This window comes from Onychomys torridus, chromosome 3 (genome assembly GCF_903995425.1).
Source record: "Onychomys torridus chromosome 3, mOncTor1.1, whole genome shotgun sequence".
Classification (NCBI taxonomy): domain Eukaryota; kingdom Metazoa; phylum Chordata; class Mammalia; order Rodentia; family Cricetidae; genus Onychomys; species Onychomys torridus.
The window spans coordinates 118,385,322-118,404,061 of NC_050445.1; the positions used below are offsets into that span (position 1 = coordinate 118,385,322).

An 18,740-nucleotide genomic window follows, 5' to 3' on the forward strand; every position below is an offset into this window, starting at 1 on the left:
AAGGAGTAAGTGTTCACTTGTTCTCCAAACTGGAAAAATTATTGACAATTTTTGATCTCCAATGTGTAATAATGGCATAAAGAAAGACTGTATATTTTGATTCTAAAAGAAGAGGTTGTACTCTAATATGAAGTTACAATTACTTTTTTTTTGAAAAGTAGACTACCAATAGTTTAAGAATGAATATTCTAGATATTTGTTTTCTGTTTGTAACTCAGACTTGGAAAGATGGGGCTAGCTAATTATTAACTAAAAGCAATTGATTCATTTAAAAAGTGCCATTTCTTTAGGTATTATTGAGTATTGAAGTGGCACTATACTGTACTGTGTTAAACTATGAGTATACTCAAAGTTGAGGAGACAAGAAAAATCATTAAAGGAGGGGAGGGGATGGGGGAAGGTAGGGGTAGGGGCAGGATGGGGGAGGACAGGGGAACCCATGGCTGGTGTGTAAAATTAAAACACAAATATAATAATAATAATAATAAAAGTTTAAAAAAAGTAAAAAAAAAAAAAGAAAAGGCATTAAAAAACAGAAATGTAAATGATTACATTATATTTTGCAATAAATAATAACCTTTGGCTTATTAGTAATAGGAGCCATGTCAATACAAAGTTGAATAAACAGTGGGCTGAGTGGGTGTAATTTTGCGTGGCCTTTTTTGAGTGAGCTTGTGGTAACCTCTGGTCAAACATATCATTGTGGGAGAATCTTCTATGAAACTCACATAGGCAGTCCTATGTAAGAAGCATTCCTTCATAACTTCCTGGCATTGTGTAATTATATTGTTGTTGTTGTTGATGTTGTTGTTGTTAGGATTAACACAAGTGACTCCATATGATCATGTTAATATTTTTTTCACATCATTAAATCTCCCTTAATCTCAGGATCTGAAAACATTCATGTAAGTAACAGTATACAGATTGAGCAGATTATTTTAGGAATCTATATGTCCATGCATATACTTAAATGCATGTAATAACAATTAGTGAAAAAAGAGGCCATGCATTTGGAGAGGTAGACATATATGAGGGTTTCAAGGGATGAAACGGAATGGAGAAATGTTGAAATTATATTACAATCTTAAAATTTAGAAATAAATACACAAAAAATAATAAAAACTAGCATTGTCACAGTTAAAATTTCTATTTTTGTGAAGAGACACCATGACCACATCAACTCTTATCTTTAAAGGAAGTCATTTAATAGGGGCTGGCTTAAAGTTTCAGAGCTTTAGTCTACTGTCATGATGGGACATGGTGGCATGCAGACAGATATGGTATTGGAAAAGGAGCTGAGAGTTCTACAGTTTAATCTGCAAGCAACAGAAGGAGTCTGAGTATTGGGCATAGCTTAAGCATATATGAGACCTCAAAACCCACCCCCACAGTGACATACTTCCTCCAAGAATGTCAGACCTACTTAAACAAGGCCACATATCATAATGCTACTCACTATGGATGCCGTTTTCTCTCAGTACAAGTATATTTAGCATATTTCATTATACTTTTCAGACATTATGAAGTTTTGTCCCTCAAAAACAAAACAAAACAAAACAAAACAAAAAAACAACCAGGAATAGCAAACTACAGGGTGTTATGCCGGAAATTAGATTTAAACCACTTAGGCTAAATAAAAAGTTTAGGGTTGTTCTCCATCACACACCTGATCTTGGAATCTAAGCAGGATTTTGGCTGGTTAGTTCTCACAAGAGAGATGTAAAAATAAATCTATGCTGTTCTTGTAAAAGTTGATAGTTGTAATATCTTTTAAGTAGAACAAGCTTCAAAGTGATAACTTTGAAGATACTGCTGACAGATTTTTTTTAAAGATTTATGTCTTTATAAATGTTTACATGTGTGAGTAGCCATGTGATCGTATGTATTTCTGTGTAGGTTTATGTGCATGTGAGGGCAGTGTACACAGAGGACAGAAGAGCTTATCAGGTCCCTAACATCTGCAGTTACAGGTGGTGTGAGCTGCCCAACATGGGTGCTGAGAACTGTCTTCAGGCCATTGCAAGAGCAATCCCCTAAACCATTGAGTTATCTCTTTAGCCCCCACATTATTACTTGAGCTCAGTTCAAGAAAAGTACATAACAAAGGTTAATATCTGTTGACAATTCATCTTTACTGTTAAAACTAGGAGCTTTTTTAAATCTAGGAAGCAGTACAACTGTCCCCTGGCTTCCTGGTAAGGAGTGATATTCCCTGTTCAAATCTAGGTAAGTCTAGGGACCATCACCTCAGTTTCTCACTACTAGGACCACTTATCAGCTTCCATTTGCACCGCCAGCCGCCGCCATGAGAAGCAACATGTAAAGACGCTGGTAAGCCACAAGCCATATGGCAAAGTATAGACTAACAGAAATGGGTTAATTTAAGATAGAAAAGGTAGATAACAAGCAGCGTGCCACGGCCATACAGTTTGTAAGCAATATAAGTCTCTGTGTGCTTTCTTGGTTGGGTCTGAGCAACTGTGGGACTGGCGGATAAGAGAGATTTGTCTTGACTATGGGCCAGGCAAAAAAAAAACTCCTAACTACATTAGAGACATATTTTTTTCATACAAAGTCATATACACCCCAAAACATAAAGTCATCCAATAATACAACAAATTTCATTTTATTATTATTGGTGTGTTTGTATATTTTCCTGGTACATTTTGATTGGCATTGGAAGAAATGCCGTCTTTTACTCAGAATGAGTTTGCCATAGCCTAGTTTTAAGTAGAAGAAGATTCCAGGTGTTGCAATTCTTAACAAGGATTAATTGTAGAAAGATGTCAGGAAACACTGTCTTCCTAAAATATCAAATCTCAATGAATTTTTTAAATGACTTTTAATTGATACATTGAAGATTTAATTCATTATTCCTCTAATGTGCCTCTTAGAATCAACTGAAACCAACAAAGCAGTGCATAAAATTATGATACTTTGTTAAAGAGCATGCAAAATTTATTTTCTTTAACAATATGGCACAAAAATTCTATTAGAAAAATTATAAACTTCATCCTATAAAATTAGAAAACACTAATTTATGTGGCAGCCTGTCAGAGTTGAAGGCTTACCTTATCCAAGCAATGAAATGAAGTCTGGGCTCATAAAACCTGACATTTTGGGGTAAATCAAAAGCAAGTTGTTTGGGGGGAGATCAGAGTTGAATCTGAAAGCTGGTAAGTTTGTAGCTGACTAGTTTGTAAGACTTGGGACCATAGGGAGAACTAGAAACTAATAAAAAAATCTTAAATTGTAGATTTTGCTATGTGGAGATATGATTCAGAAAATGCATGTAAGAGACAGAAAAGCATGGAAAAAGTTATTTTGAATTCAAAGGACCATGTGGAAAATCACTTTCTCATTCCTCCTTATGGGTTACATGCACACATAGTTGAAAGACACTGTACTCTAATGCAATGTGGTTTTTTTTTTTCCTGAATTTGTGAATTTTTATTCAGCAAGACCATAATTTAATGTTTAGACTTAAGATTTTTGGTCCATGTCTTGCAAACATAATGGCTAAGAAAATATCCATGACACATGAAGCACAGATATCAGAGGAACTCTCAGCAATGTCACCTCATCACAATTCTAAGAGGCTTTTATAACAAAGGCCTGTAGAGGCAACGGGAGAACTTACCACAAAGGGAAACAACACAAGATTATGCATGTGGCCCCTAGCAAGGCACATGCTTAGACAGTGCTTCACTCACAGGAAATGGTGTGAGAAAGCTAAAAACCCCCATCTAGGGTAGATGCTTATGATCTTAGGGTGAGGACGTTGAAATGTCTACCCACGTGGGATTACTTCAGTCACCCAGATGGAAAATCATGATTGTGACATCTCTGTGCAATGGAATCCTGGAAATTCCCATATATATGTTAGAATACCTATTTCTGTTGTAGAAACCAACTGACCCAAACAGAGCAGCAACAACTGAAAAGTAAATACATGCTAATTCACATGTGAGTACTACACTAGATCTGAATACAACATACTAAAGCAAAAAGAGAAACTAGTAACAAAATTCGCACAAAAATAGAGTTAACACAGAGGGTTCATTTTAAAAAGAACTTCCTTTAAATATTGACAACTGCAAAGGAAGATAGTACAAGCATAAATTCCTTCCAGAAAACAACAAAGTAAAACATGGAGACACAAAATTCCAACATTGACTGGGGTAGAAAAACACTAGTTAGAAATCCTAGAATGAAAAAGTATTGTAACCAACATAGAAATCAATTTCAAATAGGCCCCTGGAAGAGGAAGTTAATGACTAAAATAGGATGTAGAAAAATAAATGTAAGAGATGTGAAAAACAATTTTTAATACTTTGACTTATAATTGAGAGAATATTTTGAAGAATTAAAGAAAGAACATGGCCAATAGTCCTTGCCTGAATAAGAAATGGGTCAGTTGTTTTTTTTTTTAATTTTTTATTTTTTTATTTTTTTTTAAATCCAGGAAAAGGCATGAGTCATTAAATATTTATTGACTGGGGCTGGAGAGGGTTTAACAGGTAAGAGCACTTGCTACTTTTACAGAGGAAATGAGTCCATTTCCAAGCAGCCATATTTGAGGCTTTTAACTGCCTATAACCCCAGCTCTGGAGGTCCTCCATGGGCACATGCTCAAACCAGAGCATACATACATACATAGACTCATGCACATACATGCAGACAAACATACATCAAAAATACCTTTAAAAATCAAGCATTGATGAAGATAAATACAACATAACTACTTACACACATATTAAAAAGCTGTCAAACAAGCATAGAATCAACTTAACATCAGCATGAAAACAAATAACTGCACAGTGATCCCAAGGGCTCAGAAAGTTCTTTCAGCAGTAATTAGAAATACCGAAAGTCCTAAGGTATTATTTTCTGAAGTCTGAGAGAATCTCACATCCAACCTGGGTTTTTACATGCTCATAAACTATCATTGACAATAGTGCTTTAAACTCAACTCTGCTTCCAAACACTGGAAGTCTGTGGTATGAGCTGGTGCTCACAGACTAGATTGTGCAGAGGAACTGAAAGTTCCCACACTGGAAGGAAGCAATGTTAGGTGGCACAAAGTGGTTAAAACAATGATGGATTACAGGAGAGGGGCATGCATTAGCTTCAGTGGTGCACCCACTGAGAAGAACAATTTAAGGATGGAAGGATTTTGTTTGGCATACAGTTTGAAGGAACAGTCCATTACAGTGGAAAAGGCATGGTGGTGAAAACATGAGGTAGCTTGTCATTTTGTATATGCAGTCAGGAAGCAGAGAAAAGAATGATATGACTCAATTCTGTGTCTCCTTTTACTCAATTCAGGGATGGTGCCACCCACATTCAGGGAAGGTCTATTCAGTTCTTTTTAACCACTGCAGAACATCCATACATACAGGTACAGAGGTGTGTCTCCTAGGTTATTTGAACCATGTCAGGTGACAGTCAAGATGTATCATTGCTGGGGATGTCTTTCTGTATGCTGTGAATGTGTTGCTCTGATTGATTGATAAATAAAATGCTGACTGTCCGGTAGCCAGGCAGGAAGTATAGCATAGGCGGGATAAAGAGAGAGGAGAATTCTGGGATGGGAAGGCTGAGTCAGGAGATGCTGGCCACTGCCACCACCATGAGAAGCAAGATGCTAAGTACCAGTAAGCCACAAGCCATGTGGCAACTTATAGATTAATAGAAATGGGTTAATTTAAGATATAAGAACTAGTTAGTAAGAAGCCTGCCATGGCCATACAGTTTATAAGTAATGTAAGTCTCTGTGTGTTTACTTGGATCTGAGCAGCTGCAGGAGCCAGGTGGAAACAGAAAAACTTCAACTACATACCATCACAGATGTTAGCAAATGCCAGCCCAGGTCTGAGGTTCTGGGCTGTAAACAAAGCATTGGGCTGCCAAGACACTGAGAATGTCAAACTTTCTTGAGCAATTAACTCTTGGGTCAAGGTTTCTGGTCAAATTTTACTTCTTATGCTCAACCTCTCTCTACCTCAGAACATCAAATGTAAAAAAAAAGGTATCTGAAAGAAAATAGCTGTAGGAATTACAGACAGAAATCTACTGCAATACAACTCACTAATCTTTTCAAGAGACAATCATACTTGGGAGATGGCAGAAATCTATTAGGATATTCTTTTGCTTTCTTTGTTTTGAAAAAGAGCCCTATTAACCAAATTATGTACATTATATTGTCCACATGTCCATCATTAGCTCTTCTGATGTTAACACAGAATAAACAATTATACAATTGGCAACAAAGTGTTGCTCAGATAGTACTGAGTTCCCATTAGGAGAGATCCGTAAGTGAGTAAGGGAATTCCATAATTAGCTGAAGATGTGCCAGGAAGACACTAGACATGGACAGGGATACTTTATTGTATATGGACACCATGTTACCACATATCTCAGTTCTCTTTTAAAAATTATACATTTATTTGCTTTTATCATATGAGTGTGTTCCCTTTCACATATGTCTGTTCTTTATGTATGTGTGTACCTGGTCCCCATGGAGGTTGGATGAGGGTATCATATCCCTGGAACAGGTGTTCCAGGCAGTTGTGAGCCACTGTGAGGGTGCTGGGAATCAAACTCAGGTCCTCTTCAAGAGCAACCAGTGCTTTTCACTGCTGAGGCATCTTTCTAGGCCCACTTAAGTTCTTAAGATGCTTTCCTCATCATTCCTTACAGAATGCACACTAACAAGATGAGATTTCTCTTAATATAAGATTTCTAGGGCTGGTGAGACACCTCAGTAGGTAAAGGCACTTGCAGTCACACCTGGTGACCTGAGTTCCATTCTTGGAAACTACATGGTAGAAAGAGAAAGCCTTGACACTTGCATGTTTACATCTGAAGTCCATGTTACATACACACACACACACACACACACACACACACACACACACACACACTACACACTACATAGACAAAGTAAGTAAATAAATGCTAGACAATATCTCCATAATACTCTAGATGCCATTATAAGATATCAATGAGTTGGTCTAGGTGATTGTTGTTTAGAAAGTCCATGCTACTGAAGCAAGTCTCACAGCATCCTCTGTTGTAAAATCATGGAGGAACCATCACTAATCAGGTAAGTATCCGTGGCCTATAAATGGAAGCTGGATCGATCTCAGGAAGTGTCCAAATTCTTAAAACACAAGGAAGGAACGAGTTAAGCTACTGCTTTGCAGAATTACAGAGAGAAGCCAGCTTATAATGATTGCATGCAATAAAGTAAGGTTTTATTTCTAACATATACCTCTAAAAGTTAATAAGAAAAAATAAAAACAGGAAAAACTATAAAGTGATGTTGATTACTAAGTGTTCTCCATACAGTTGATGTCTTGTCTGGAAAATGTGACAAACTTCTCAAGTGTTTATGACTCCAGGGGAAGGCTAACAGGAAAACAGCTCTGATAAATATTCTTACTATTAAATGTACAGAGATACTAATGACTGATGCTAAGCTTCCTGACAATTTGCCCAGGTGAAGTGTAAAAATAAAAGTGTAGCTGCAGAAAACAAGATCTTTTTTTTTTTTTGCATAAGAGTTAGTGGCTCAATATTTACATCTCTGAGAACTGTTTTCTTAGGGGACACACTCCTTAAGATGCCTTCCTATAACTAGACAGCGTCTGTATACATTCAGGAAGTAACAAAGACCATGTAGTTAGCCTGGCCCCTGGACTTGGTGAGAGAGGAATGCTGGTCCTGGTCAACAGAGAAGGAGCCCAAGCTAAGGGATAGTCTGCAGCCAGGGTATTCTGAATATTTATGTAGAATCATACAGCTTTTGGATGTGTTCCTCATAATCCTTTATTTCAAAGCAAATAAAATTTTAATTGAACTGATTTCCTTCATTCTGATTCTATCCTACCTGGCCACTGATCAATTTATCAAGCTCAATCAAATGAAATTCAAATATTGATGACCTTGACAGTGATTTGTAGGGAAGAGCACCACATTCAGTTTTATTTACTTATTTATTTGGTTATTTGTTCATTTATTTAGTTTCCCATGTAGTTTTAATACATAGGTCAAGTGTATTGATTGTAAATACATGGTTGTGTCCTAAAATTGGTTTCTTTCTCACTATCAATAGGATGATTTAACTAATATTTTTAACCCGATATTTAGATGATTTACTTAAGTATAATTCAATCCCACAGTTCAGATTTCACCCATGGACTCTGAGACCTTGAAGTAATGTTACCAAACCGAGCTGATATATACAAGACCTAGCAAAAACAAGCCAATTACACTTGAAACCACATTGTCCCACTTGCTCTATGACTCTACTAGTATTTAATTTATTTCAAGTCATAGTTTCTTTTTATAGATCAGTCTGGCCTCAAATTCACAACCCTTCTGAATTGACTATGCAAGACCTGAAATTACTGGCATTTGCCACTCTGTTTGGCTTATTCTCCTAATTTATGCAATCTCTTTGAGTATAAGCAAAGACAAACCTATAAAGCCATTGTTAGGTATATAAAGTTAGTGATTTACCTAGAGGAAATTCAGGCAACTTTTTAAGCATTATCTACTCTGTCATGAAGCACACTACATCTGCTATCTTATGGAACTTGTTCTTTTTCATGTTTACTGCTCCATGCATTAGTTACCAAGGCTACATCATCAATCCAATAGGTAGCATAGGATGCCTCAACCATTTTTTTAGCAGCTATACATCAGCTGTGTTCATATCTTAAATAAAGTTATGTTAAACTGTTGTCCTACCTATGTTGGAAATTGCTTAAATACTGACCAAAAATGAAGAATCATCCATGCACATACACACATGCAAACATAGCAACAATAATAATAGAGGCTAGAGAAATGGCTCAGTGGTTAATAAGGTGTTCTGCTCTTTAAAGAAGATTGATTACTATTCCAGTAGCTCATATTAGGTGGCTTAAAGCTATAGAGGCCTAACACTTTTGGCCAGAGGCACCTATTCTCAAATGTTGTGATGGTTTGAATGAGAAATTCCCTCGTAGTGCTTGGAATTTGAAGATTTGGAGTCCAGCTGGTTGGGCCATTTGGTGTGGTTTAGGTGGTGCAGCTTTGCTGGAAGAAATATATCACTAGTGGTTGGATTGGAAGATAGAATCCCTTCCTGTTTCCTGTTTATTTTTCCACTTGAGATTGCAGTTCAAGTCTTGAGCTCTTAGAAAAGCTCCTGATGGCATGGCTGTTTTTGGTGCCATGCCTCCCTGCCCTTGATTAACAACAACAAAAAAGGAACTAACACAATTGCACATAACCAAATGCCTACCTTCCCCCCACACGTAATTGCGCTTAAAATTAATTTTGTAAAGTACAGCAATTATTGTGGTGACAGCGACCAAATGCAAAGCCAGGAATTTAAAGGGGGAAATGGGAGTTTGTATTTGGCAGGAAACCCCTGGTGGTTTCTGTTTGCTTTGAATCTGAAGTTCTGTAGTTACATGTATTTCCCTTGTAGGAAAAAAATCAGTGTGAAAAAATGAGAGTCATTTCTGCAATCTCTGTTTATCCTTTTATTGTTCCTCCCATCCTTTTCTCCCTTTTCATCTTTACTGACCATCAGGGAAAATCAAATGTTTCTGTTGGTCTACCCTGGCTTATGATTCATCCCAAACCCTTTCCACTCAAGCTACTACAAAATCAATATATCATCTTAATTAAATCAGAATAATAAAGGCTGTTTCTCAACAGCAGAAGACTTGTAACTACCAGCCTTAATGCATGTTTTCTTTCCATTTCCCATCTAAGGAGAAGATGTAATCCCCAAGTGATCAGTTACAGAAAAGATCTTGATAGAATCTCAAGATGTACTTGAGCAATTGCCACACAGTAATGGTGACTGTGCCTTAAGATCTCTGGGGTGCAATCACAGAGTCATACAAATACAGCAATCCCAGAAAGAGAACACAAAAAGAAACCAAGGGGGGCTGGTGAAGCAACTACAAAAGACACCATGTGGCACAGAAACCATTTCTCTAGATTTCATAAAACAAGCTGTTTGCCTAGATGTCGTTAAGTAGACCACATCTGTTTGAGCTATGAAAGCAAGTGAAGGGCCTGAGAAATTTCCCCATCTTTTCCACCTTTCTGAATTTAAAATTAGAATCAGTTAAGTTGTGAATATGGAAGAAAAATCTGCATAGATTAGCCGAATCAAATTTCCTTCACCTAGATAATACTTAGTTCAATTTTGTCATTCATAACACACCACTTAGAATTTCCATATATACCCATTTTCCATCTGTCTCTAGATAGCAAATAAGAAATATTAAGCAATGACAAAGTCCTCAGATTTTGTGTGTGTATATGTATGAGTGTATGTGTTTGTATGCGTGTGGGCAGGGTAGCAGCGATTAACATTGTCTTTCTCATTCATTCTCCAGCTTAGTTTTTATGACAGGGTCTATTATGGTCTTGGAGTTTGACCCTTCCATTTGACTGGGTCTCTAACTAGCCCCAGCAACTCTTATGTCTCTTTTCCAGCACTGGAATTTCAGACATGTAATTCCATGGCCTGCTTTTTTGGGTGCCAGGATCTGAAATCACGTCTTCATGATCGCACACTCAGTGCCTTATTGACTACACATCATCAATGTGGATCCCAAACTTTCCAAAAACTGTGCACACATGGCATTTTTAGATGGCTCCTATCATACCTTAAAACCAAGTTGTTACAGTTTAAGAGTGTATAAGCTGTGGTGTGACAGCCCAATAAACTATGAAAAGAACCAAATGGACAATGATAATAGCTTCTTTCAGCCGGGAAACTATACAGTAGATCACTCTCCTTTACACTTTACTGAAGGTAGACTGAAAAGTATAACCTACATGCTCTTCTCGTCTTCTTAGCCTCATTTAACTTGATGAATGGACCAAACCCTCAGACAATGGCTGAGATGGAGGAAGACAGGGAGAGTGAACCCACAGGTGGAGAAGCATGACCCTGAATCAAAAGCAAGAATGAGCCTGTGGAGGCAGCTGGAGCATGGTAGCATGTTAAGCCCTCATTAGGGAGCAATTTTCTCTTCAGGACTGAATGTGCAGTCCGTCTCCTTCTCTGCCTTAAAGGACTTCCAGGCAAAATAAAGTGATACTAATTGTGTGGTCTCCCTCCTGACAAAGCTGCTAACAGTTGAGATGCCAAAGACTGCTATAAGGGATAGGCTGGGAGAGGCAGGCTGAGTATGTAAATCTACAGTAAAAAGGCTGCACACATTTATGTTCTTTCTCATGCTGGACCTTTCTTTGGCATATTAGAAGACTTGATCTCTAAGGAACCTTCAATTTCTGATACTGTTAAGTGTCTGGAGGAACAGAAGACTGAAAATGTTCAGAATTGCTGTGTGTGTGTGTGTGTGTGTGTGTGTGTGTGTGTGTGTGTGTGTGTGTGTGTGTGTGTGTGTGTGTGTGTTTATGTTTGCATGTGTTTACATGTGTGCAAGTATACATGCATGTGTCTAGGTGTCAAGTGTGGGTGTCAAACCTTAATAGTTGTCTACAGTTTTTAGTTTATGAGACTGTGTCTCTGCCCAGCCTGGCACTCCCTATGAAGGCAAAACTAGCTAACCAGGGAGTTCCAAAGATCTTCCTATCTCCACATCCACAGTACAGGGATTACCAATCTGCCGTCAATGTCAGCTTCAAACAAACAAACAACATAGAAGTACTGGGATTACCAATCTGCCATCAATGTCAGCTTCAAACAAACAAACAAACAAACAAACAAACAACATAGAAGTACTGGGATTACCAATTTGCCAACAGTGTCAACTTCAAACAAACAAACAAACAATATAGAAGTACTGGGATTACCAATCTGCCATCAGTGTCAACTTCAAACAAACAACATAGAAGTACTGGTATTACAAATCTGCCATCAATGTCAACTTAAAACAAACCACATAGACGCTGGGGATGAAACTCAGATCCATGTGCTTGTAAGGTGAGCACTGTACTGACAGAGCCATCTTCCAACCTAAGAATTGTCCTTTGGTAAAAGGCCATGCTCTAGATGAGAACAGGCACATTAATATTATTAATACTGATGCTACTCAGTCCCTCATGGCATAACCACCCTACTTTCCTATACTTTTTGTTTTAAAGTTTATGGAACAGGAATCAAGACAATGGCTTTCTCAGGTTGCCATGTAAACCCGCAGATTAGTAGAGTGGCAGAATAACCAAAATCACTTCCTCTGCTCATCCATCTTCCTCTTGTTGTCCTCTGTCTGTCTCTTGGAGTTCCCATGCCTGGCTTAAGAAACTTCTATTGTAACCCTTATTTTAGTGTTCTCTCTCCCTGTCACACTGTCCTTCCTGTCCCCATGTTCCTTTTGTTACTCCCTGTGTTCTGCCTGAAAGTCAAGCTATGTGCCTCCATGTTGACAGTGGAGGGAAGCTTCACACAGTGGCACCCTGGTTCTTATTTGCTCCAATGTTTTTGGCTCTTAGGAAAGCATCATTCTTCTCTAACACTGTTATAGGAAATAAAGAGAACTATATTAAGATTGTCTGGGTGTGTACATACTTGTAATTCTAACAGAAGACTAAAATACAGAGGACTGTGAAGACAAAGAGGAGATGAATGTCTGTCTTCCCTTGTGTACAGTGTTAAGAGAAATAGTGAACAATGGCAGACACTGCACTGATATAACAATTTTTAACAGATCAGAAAGATGACAATCATGCATCAAATCTTCTAAGATATATTAGCTAAATTGTTAAATCTATTCTCAAATCATAGAATATATGTAGGAAGCAATTTATGACTCTAAATTATATAGCTCAGTGTGTGTGTGTGTGTGTGTGTGTGTGTGTGTTCACACTTGTGTATGTGAGTATAGGAACATGTATACCATGGAGCATGTGTTGTGATTACAGGATAACATCAGATGCTCATTCTCAACTTCCACCTCATTTGGAAAAATAATTACAGTTTTTGCTGCTGCAAACATCTGACCAGTTTTTCTTTGAGCTTCCATGTATTTTCATGTCTCTGTGTCCAAACTCACCATAGGAACACTGAATTTTTAGGTACCTACTACCTTTGTCTACTACTATGTCAGGCTTCTGTAGGTTCTCAGGATTCAAACTTAGGTACACATGCTTGCTAGCCAAGTACTATACTCATGGGATATCTCTCCAGCCCCAATTCAACATTTCAATCCTTAGGAAAACTGAGAATAAGTACTTCTGAGGTCCTTGGAAGTGTTATCTGCAATAGCTCTTTCCATGACCACTAAAATGGCAACACAGTTGTGTTCACAGACTGTACATTTGGGTGGCAAATTTGCTGCAGGTAAATCTCTCTTAAGGACACAGAATGAAATCAGGTATTTACAGTATGTTTATACTGGGTCAGTGCAAGAGGAATGCCCTGATCCTTTGATTATGCTTTATAGAGAGTTCTGTGAATAGAAAATTGGCTTTACTTCGAATTGCTCCCCTGATATGAGCTGATAAGTATAACTCCATCACTTACACCATCTATAGAAGACACAGCAGAAGTTAAATGATTTTGCCCTTCACCCGAGATAGCTTTCACATAGCTTCATTGTTCCTTTAATGATTTGTGAACCCTCTCTTTTGTAGTATTCTCATTAAATTATCCAAAGTATTAATATCTGCTACACCAGACTGAAATAACTATGGAAATCAGATACCATGCCAATCTAAACAAGGGTGGAGTCCTATTGTTTACTCAATTGTTTTTAACCATGTTTCCCCAGGCACACCAACAAAGGAAAAAAAGGGGCAAAGAAAAGAAATAATAATTTCCAATGTGTTATGGTGTCAATGTCACACATAGCATCAAACTACATTTTCATCTGACTGCACAAAGTGCATTTGTGCTTATCCCAAAATCCTTTGTGAAAATTAATGTGTAAAGACTCCAACTTTTATGTCCCTTATAGTTGTCAAATTTATGATATTATTATAAAAAATTCAACCATTCAAAAAAACCCAGCATCACAGAGATACCCAGGGAGGCTGGCTCATGTTGCTCAATACAATAAAAGGAAGCAGCTTTGTTTATGATGAGCCAGCAGCACTCTGGACAGTTTGACTTCTCCACTGATGTGATACTGGTTAAGCTGCTGCTGTTTTGCCATGAGCAAATAATGTAAGGTTGAAAGGGATTAAATGCAGCGAGTGTTGGGAATAGTCTACCATCTGTCCATTTGAATAACATCTGGATAGTAGGCTAAACCCTAGTCTTTGTTATTGAAGACTATTAGCCATATAGAAAACTCTATCAGTGTCAAATAATTTACATTAGCTTAGCCAATGCATAGCTACTGCCTGGAACACTGTGAACTCCTCCAATTATATAGATTGTATAATTGTTTTCCAGCCTGAAGGCATGGCAAGGTTATGGCTGGCTATGCCTTTTTTGATGACTTGCTTCTTTGTTTTATAGAATTCTGTGTTTCTGCCTGAGTAAGCATTTTAGGTATAACCCTTCATTGTGTCTTGCCCTGTGCAGGCTCGCAACCACATTGGAGCTGAAAGGAAGGAAACTCATGTTGAAACACAGCTAAACAGTTTTGCTGACATCCCCCTGTCATGTTTCATTCACACAGTGTGACCCCCTGGAGTCTGAGCAGCACTTGAGATTCCAACACAAATGCAGACAGCACACCCTCATGAGAATTGGCACCAGTGAAAAACTTTGTCAAAATGGGTTTGGCACCAAAGCATCAAATGTTTGCAGCACTCAGCACTTGGAAAAAGCTGACACCATTCTCCTATGACACATGGGACAACCCAAAGGAAAAAAAAATGTCAGATGCAGTGACTCCTCTCAGGAACTGTGTGATTTCAACCCTGAAGTCTCTGAGTGATCTGATTTTTTCCCCACTATGGCTTTTCTTTAACAGAGGGGGGCATCCTCACCAGTCTCCCTTAGAATTTGAGCATGCAGTTTGGAATGGCAATAGTTATTTGAATTTCAAAGTAGATTGCAGATAAAAGCCAAGGCTGCCAATCTTTCTGTTTCTGACACCACATTTAAGCTCCCTTTGGGTACTTCTCAATTCTCCACCATCTACTCTATTTCCATGTTCATAGTCTACTGTACTTCCCACTTTTGCTGCTTCAAATTGATAAGATGAAATTACTTTGCTCTGAGAACAAGATTTTCTATTAATAAATTCTGGGATTTTATTATAATGTAAATATATTTTCTGATTAATATGGAAAAGAGATAAACACTTTTCACATCAAGAAAAGATTTCCCACTTGTCTATTGTTCTCTTATTTTGTCCCAAACTGTTTATCTTCATTACTTTTCTTAAACACAAAATTCACCAGTAGAGAGAAAGTCATAGCTAGTTTTATGTGTCATCCCTACACACCTAGAATTATCTGAGAAGGGAGTCTTAACTGAGGAATTACACAGATCAAATCAGTCTGAGTATGTCTGTGGAGGGATTGTCTGGATGGCTAATGGATATAGGATTACCCAGCCCACTGTGGGTGGCATTGTTCCCTAGGCAGGTGACCTGACTTGTATAAGGAAACATACAAAGCATGATTCTGAGCAAGGAATATCTTCCATGGTTCTTGCTGTACCTCATTAGCTGTGAAGTATTTTGGTGGTCAGAGGTAATATTATGTATAATAGCAAGAAGTCCTGTCTTTGGGTTCCTGCCTTTGCATCCCTGCTCTGATTTCACTGAATGATAGATGTCAAAGTGTAAGTCAACTAAGCTGTTTCATCTTTATACCACTCTTGGTCATGCAGTTACATAACAGCAACTTTAAAAATGAAGATTGAATAGTGCCTCATTTTTATAAAGTATTTACTCATTTTATTTTTCTAATGACAAGTATTTTATACATCCATGATTTAGAACAAGATGTTTTAGTCATTATATGCATCATAGAAAGGCTAAATCGAGCTTGTTAACATAAAAATTTACTCATATTCTTATTATTTTTAATGAGGACTTTCAAAATTTACTCTTAGTGATTCTCAGAAAACCCCTGTTATTGAACAATCACTTTGAAACACAGTAAGTCTTGAATTCATTTCTACTAGCTAATGTAAACTGTACATTCTTGGTATTTTGTCCTTTTACTATCCCAAACTCTTGTCTCGAGTGCTTAGCATTTATTCTTTGCTGCATACTTGAAATTTTGAGTAGTTTACATGTAAATTAAGTTCTATTGTCTTATATTAACATGCCTGCGTTATATCACTCAGCACATGTCCCCAGGGTGCCCAGCCTAATAAAACATAGTATGGTTTCTTTCATAATGAAAGGAAGAATAAAATTCTATTGTATCTATTACATAGATTGTGTTTTCTTTATCCATTTTCCTGTCAATGGTCACAGGTATATTCAATCCTGTTGTAATGGGCATGATAGCACTGTTACCTCTTTGGCAAGTTGTTCTCATGAAGAGAAATGTTCTTCGGGGTCTTGAATAAAGTCATATCTGCTTTTCCATATCTTATCCATAAAAGTGACTGATGCTTCTAGAGGCACTTGCAGAACATTTGTTAAGTGGATGCATTTACTTTCCAGAAAGAAATTCACCACTAAAGTCTTCCCCATGGACAGCTTCCTAATTTCAGACTGATTGTATGCGAAGGACATGAAAGGGGCTTAGTTTCCTTTTCTCACACTGTGACCACAAGAAAACAATAGTGAAACAGAATTGATGAACTGCACATTAGCTACCAATTTTTATGCTTTCTCTAATATGATTCGTCAACATCTAGAATAGGTAACCAATAGTTTCTTTTTTTTTTTAAAAGTCTTATAAGGCATGAGGGTAATTATCAAACAATCATTTATTTTTTTGTTAAGCACTATCTGTTAAAAAAAGATTTCTTTTTTAGTTTTAGTTTTTATTTTATGAGTACAGTTGGTCTGTGTGCATATATGTTTACCATGTGAGTTCCTGGTACCCTCACAACCAACAAAGGGCATTGGATACCCTGGGACTGGAGTCTGTTGTGAGCTGCCATATGTGGGATCTGAGGATGGAATTTGGGTCTGATGCCAGAGCAACAAGTGCTCTTAACCTCTGAGCTGTCTCCCTAGTTCAGTCACCAAACTTTTCAAAGGTAAGAAAAAAAACTATACCATTGATTTTATATATTTGACCTAAATCATTACATTCCAATATATTGTTTTAATATGATCATAATTCTCAATCAAATTGCCAATAAGATAGTTTATATATCATGTGTTGATATATATGTGTATATATATATATATATATATATATTTACATTTAATTATATTTAATTTAATGAAATTTACATTAAACTTTTGAAATCAAGGCTGCATTTTTAATTTCTTTTTATTTCCATATAAGACATTTGAATTGAGGCCAGTAACATTAGTTTACTAGCTATGAGAGTTAGTGGCTCTCACATTGGTTAATACAGAGATTAAGGATGCATTATTTATGTAACTATGGGATTGCTATAGGAGTCTACTCTGGCTTAATCTCTGTCTTCAGTGTTGTGCATGGTCTCTATGAACCTTGGCTTGCAAAGGTGAAGCAGTTGCTTTGACGGGTGAGAATGGAATGGAAGTGGAAGGAAAATTGCAGCTTACATATGTTACAGCTTTTCCAATCTTGATGCATTAACTCAAAACAGAAGCTGATGCTCTTTCCCATGAACTTAATGTCCTCTGTGTTACAGAATAGGCAGGTGCCAAAGGAAGAGACCTTTTGGAAGATAAGAGAGCTCACCATATCTACACAGAGGTCTAGTATATCAGTAGAGCAGGTGCCAGATAACAGTTTCAAGTTCTGCATCAAATCTTTAGTTTTTATATTTTATTATTTTTAAATTATGTATGGATATGTGCTTGTGAGTACAAGTGTCTTGGCATCAGATTTCATGAACTTAGAGTTAAAGGGAGCTTTGAGTTGCTTGTAATGGGTTCTAGCATCGAAACTCAGGTTCTCTGTGAAAGCAGTATGTGCTCTCTTACCTACTGAGTCATCTCTTCAACACCGTCATCAAACTTTAAATATTAAACCATGGCTTTGTTTTCTTCTGTCTTCCACATTTCCTGCAAAATACTCTTGGTGGCTGATACAAACCCCAAACCATATGGGAAATGAATCCTGGGAAATATAACTTCAGCTTAGCTAGATTGATGCAATGTAACTACTCCATAAATGGATAGTGAAGCTTACTTGGGGATTTCCAAGTCCCGTCAAACTTGGAATTATCCTTCAGAAATATTGTCTCAATATCACAACACAGGGGACTGGAACAGATGTTCCAATGAAGCTTGCTGTATTGCATAACCCAGTTTTACACTGGGAAATTAATGCCTACCCAGATTTTATTGGTGTCTTACTTTCTTCCTGTAGTTCATTCTTTTTTGTTTTAAACACAAGCTATAGACAGCAACACAACATTGTTTAATTGCTAGGATGTTAAGGGATAAAAATAATCACACCTGCAAGGCTCAGGCAAGATTGATGAATGTTAATTGGGCAGGAAGCCAAAATTATCCAATTTTTTTCTTTTTCTTTTTCTTTTTCTTTTTATTTAAGTACAATGAGCTTTTTATAAATTGAAGTGGCTTTACAAATGTCCAAACTTTATCTCCAATAAAGAGACACCACATTTGATGACTTCCAAAATCACCAAAACTATGAAACAGTTCAGCCAAATGCAGAATCAGTTTCAGAGATTTAACAGAATATAACTCAAAGAAAAGCTGGAGAGATGG

General features: G+C 37.2%; 1 protein-coding gene across 5 annotated transcripts in view; it reads right to left on the reverse strand.

Annotated features, from left to right (window-relative positions):
- Positions 1–18,740, reverse strand: part of Lrrtm4 (leucine rich repeat transmembrane neuronal 4) — a 793,348-nt gene that overhangs the window by 245,679 nt on the left and 528,929 nt on the right. The gene's annotated exons all lie outside the window — the stretch shown is intronic.